Source organism: Dasypus novemcinctus, chromosome 10 (genome assembly GCF_030445035.2).
Source record: "Dasypus novemcinctus isolate mDasNov1 chromosome 10, mDasNov1.1.hap2, whole genome shotgun sequence".
Lineage (NCBI taxonomy): Eukaryota > Metazoa > Chordata > Mammalia > Cingulata > Dasypodidae > Dasypus > Dasypus novemcinctus.
In genome coordinates this window covers 57,410,931-57,415,563 of record NC_080682.1, presented here as the reverse complement: position 1 = coordinate 57,415,563, position 4,633 = coordinate 57,410,931, and the positions used below count along the sequence as shown (strand labels likewise).

The following is a 4,633-nucleotide window of genomic DNA, read 5'->3' as shown; positions in this document are numbered from 1 at the left end:
AGCCCGGCCACCCCCTCGCGAGCTCTGGCCTCCGCGCCCGGGCGCAACTGCGCGGGGGCTGAGCCGTAGCCGCCCCCGCCGCCGCCTGCTGCCCCGCCAGACCCCGGCCGAGCCGGGCGCGGGAACTCGCAGGCTGCAGGGGCGCCTGCCGCCGCCCGGGCGTGGGGGGAAGAGGAGGGGAGCTCCGCGCAACAGCCCAACGGTGCGACCTCTGCAAGGTCTGCAAAGCAGCATAGCAACGTCATTTTAGGACTGCCTGAGTTTGCTGTCACAGCCATAAACCGTAAACTTCATTTGCACATCAGAAAGGGGCAAAAACCAAAAACGAAGAAGACAGGTGAGTTCTTAAAAAAAAAAGTACAGAGATGCTAGAGATTTCACTTTGCCTGCACTTCTTCATCGCGAGTTCTCTTTTTGCTTGGCTGACCACAACCTTGTTTACTCCAGGAAGCGAGGGAACCGGTGTTGGGGACTCCGGCCGGGGGCACCTGGCTTTTGCACGTCGGCACTGATTCTTGAATGGGAGCCATCCGTCTTGGGACCCCGGAGGGCAGGGAAGCCGGGCCCTGGACCACCCAGGTCTCGTGTATTTCTTGGCCACGCCGCCACTGAGCACGGCGGTGTTCTGGGGCCACACGCGGGGTCCACGTTCCCCGGAGGCGACAGGGTGTCCTCAGGCAACCTTTCCGAGGCCCTCTTAGCGCCATACCCAGCAGAGCCATGGTGCTCCCGCTGGGCAGCTTCCTGCCACGGCGTGCACCCCGTGTGTCACAGAGTGGACCTTCAAGTGGCCTTTGGTGGTAAAAGCTCGCCCACAAAAGCCAGTGGGCGTCGGCTCGTGAATGTGCAGAGCGCACACCGAGGGGACGTTCTTCCCGCAGCGCGTGCAGCCACGGTGCGGGCTTGGCCTGACCGAGGCGGGGCCGCCAATAAAGGTGTCCTGCCCGGGGGCAAGTCGACAAGGGCGCCAGGAAATTTGATTTCGGTAAACGTTTGGCTACTCTGGGATAAAAGTTGGTGGGAGACTGCTTCCACACTTGTACTTGTGGAGAATGGCCTCAGCTGCTCCTTCTCTTTCTTTCCCTCCCTTCCTTCCTTCCTCCGTTTCCTTTCCTTTCATTCGTTCCTTCCTTCCCTTCCTTCCTTCTTCCCTTTCTTTTCTCTCTCTCTCTTTCTTTCTCTCTCTCTCTTTCTCTCTCTCTCTCTCTTTCTTTCTTTCTTTCTTTCTTTCTTTCTTTCTTTCTTTCTTTCTTTCTTTCTTTCTTTCTTTCTTTCTTTCTTTCTTTCTTTCTTTCTTTCTTTCTTTCTTTCTTTCTTTCTCCTTCCCTCCCTCCCTTTCTTTCTTCCATTTTCCCTCCTTCCCTCCTTCTCTCTCTCTTTCTCCCTTTCTTCCTTTCCAATAAATTTTATCCAGGAACTTTTTATCTCATCTAATTCCAACTACTAACTCAGTTTTTCCTTTAGTGTTCAGAAAGATACACAGATGAGCACAGATTAGTTAAATGACATAGTCAAAGTATTCTTATTGATGTAAAAAAATGGAGAAGAAAATGTTTAATCATATCCATATCTAACAAAACCAAATTATTCTTTTTTTACCTTTAGCATTAATACAGTACCAACTTTGCTTTTGCTACAAAAAATTACAATGTTGTTAACTATAGTCTATAAATTAAATTAGTTATATTTTCCCATGTATTACCACATTCTTAATATGTTGTAGTAGAAGAACTATGCTGTATTTATATTATTAACCACAATCCTCATCTACTGCTAAAACTATTGACATAAATTCCGTGTATCTCCAGTTGCCCTGTAACTAACATTAATCTCCCTAAACTACTCATTTCAGCCCCAATCATGTCCATAAATTGAGTATTTGTTACATCCATTATAATGTGTTACCATCAAGTCCAACCATTACCACATATTTGCATTTGACCTTGTTAAACATTGTACATACACCCAGCAAACTCTCCCCCCTTCTCATCCCACATTCCATCTTCCACTTACTTGCACTTGATAGTCCAACTCCATCAGTCTACTCATTATATTTGGTTCATATCAGTGAGACCATACAATATTTGTCCTTTGGTGCCTGGCTTATTTCAGTCAACATAATGTTCTCATGGTTCCATGCTGTCATGTGCTTCCCCAGTTGATTTCTTCTTATGGTTGAATAATATTCCATCATATGAATATACTACATCTTGTTTATCCATTCTTTGGTTGACAAGACACTTAGGTTGTTTCCATCCTTCACCAACTGTGAATAATGCCTGCTATTGAATATCGGTGTGCAAATATCTGTTTGCATGCTTGCTTTCAGATCTTCTGAATATATTTCTGGTAATGGAATTGCCGGATCATGTGGCAGTTCTATGTTCAGTTTCCTGAGGAACTGCTAAATCCTCTTCTGTAGAGGCTGCACCATTTTACACTCCTACCAACAATGAAGGAGTGTTCCTATTTCTCTACATCCTTTCCAGCACCTGTAATTTTCTATTTTTTTAAATAATGGTTATTCTGAATGGTGTGAGCTAGTGACGTTGACCATCTTTTCATGTGTTTTTTGGCCATTTGTATTTCCACTTTAGAAAGCTGTCTATTCAATATTTTTGCTCATTTTTTAATAGGGTTGAATGTCATTTTGTTGTTAAGTTGCATGATCTCTTTATATAACTTTGAGATCAATCTCGTATCAGATAGTTTCCAAAGTTTTTTCCCACTGTGTAAGCTGCCTTTTAACTTTCTTGATAATATCTTTTGAAGAACAAAACTGTTTAATTTTGAGGCAGTACCATTTATTTATTTTTTTCTTTTGTTGCTCGTGCTTTGGGTATAAGGTCCAAGAAACCACCACAACCACAAAATCCTGAAGAAGTGTCCCTACATTTTCTTCTAGGAGTTTTATGGTTCTAGTTTTCATATTTAGGTCCTTAATCTATTTAGAATTAATTTTTGTATAAGATGTGAGGTAAGGGTCCTCTTTTTTTCCCATTTAGATATGGATATCCAGTTTTCTATGCATCATTTGTTGAATAAGCTGTTCTGACCCAGCTGAGTGGGTCTTACAGCCTTGTCAAAAGTCACTTGACCATAGATGTGAGGGTCTATTTCTGAACTCTCCATTTGATTCCATTGGTCAATCTGTCTTTATGCCAGTACCATGGTCTTTTTACCATTGTAGCTAGATAATATGCTTTAAAGTACAGAATTCAGAGTCCTCCCCCTTTGCTTTCTTGGATGGGTAGTACTGCAGTGGAGAAAGGGCTCTGGGAAAGCACAAGTCCCCGGGAAGTTCAGGAGGATCCTTGTCCTGTGTGGCTTCAGGGTGTAGGGCGTCAGCTCCAGGAACATAGAACTGGCAGTGGAAGGCATGTTTGCATGAGGTAGCTTGGCTTGTTTCAGGGAGTCAAGAAACAGAAAGCTGGATTTCTGGCTGAGCAAAGCTACTGCTGGGGCATGTGTCTGCCTAATGTCTTCATTGTGTCTGTTCCTGCCACACCTCAGCACCTGGCATGGGAGGTCCAATGTTCACCTGTAGGCAGATCTGCTCCGTGAGCTGGATCTGCTATAGCTGCTGCTACTGGCACAGGATCTGCTTGAAGGCCCATGGCAGGCTGCTGGCACCAGGCAAGGGGGCTGGCAGTACATCTGCACCCTGCTGATTCACCGCCATCTTGGTGCCCTGTGGTGCTTGTAAAGTCACATTAGAGTTGGTGACTTTGCCTTTGGGTATGTCCTGGGGTGTGGGCGGCAGGGCAGTCTCTGTCTTTAGGAATACCACAGAGTGGTTGCCCTGCTTCTCTTTCACATCCCTGAGCTGTCCTCATTCTTTACGTGACCGTCCTTACTGCTTGGAGTATATAGCTGGTGGCTCAGCACAGCTCCGGAGAAGTCTTTTGATGGTATGGGCCCTTCACTGTCATTCATAATGAGGACAGGTGGATTTTTTAGTGCAATTTTTCTTATGTTCTAAGAACTCAGAGATTCCTTGGTTGCCGGTGCCACGGGGGCCACCTCTGCAAGCTTGGGGGTCAGCTACTGTGGCTGCTTGCCCTGGTCCTCCTTGGAGTTGACATGCTGCTTTTGCCTCAACATGATGGGAACATCTGGTCTCAGGAGGGCAGCAGTTATTTGCCTTCTCCACTATAAATTCCTGGAGTTGGGAAATTTACCCCCTCCGTCTTTTATTCTGTATCCAATTATCCATTGCTATCCAAATGAATTCAGTTCCTGGGTTCAAATAGACAGAGACCAAAGAGTTAGCAATTTCCTATAGTAAGTTTGGATAACAAGAGAAACCTGTATTGTTATAACTCTGAAATTAAAAATTCTGTGATAGGGAAGCGGATGTGGCTCAACTGATGGAACATCTGCCTACCTCATAGGAGGTCCAGGGTTCAAATCCAGGGCCTCCTGACTTGTGTGGTGAGCTGACCCACACTCAGTGCTGATGCACACAAGGAGTGCTGTGCCACGCAGGGGTGTCCCCCGCGTAGGGGATCTCCATGCACAAGGAGTGCGTCCAGTAAAGAGAGCCGCCCAGTGCGAAAAAAGTGCAGCCTGCCCAGGAATGGCCCTGCACACATGGAGAGCTGACGCAGCAAGATGTTGCAACAAAAAGAGA

At 46.1% G+C, this 4,633-nt stretch overlaps 1 pseudogene; it reads right to left on the bottom strand.

The window, feature by feature from the left end:
- Positions 1-436: 436 nt before the first annotated feature.
- LOC111762395 (sal-like protein 4) lies at positions 437-4,104 on the bottom strand (annotated as a pseudogene).
- Positions 4,105-4,633: the final 529 nt, after the last annotated feature.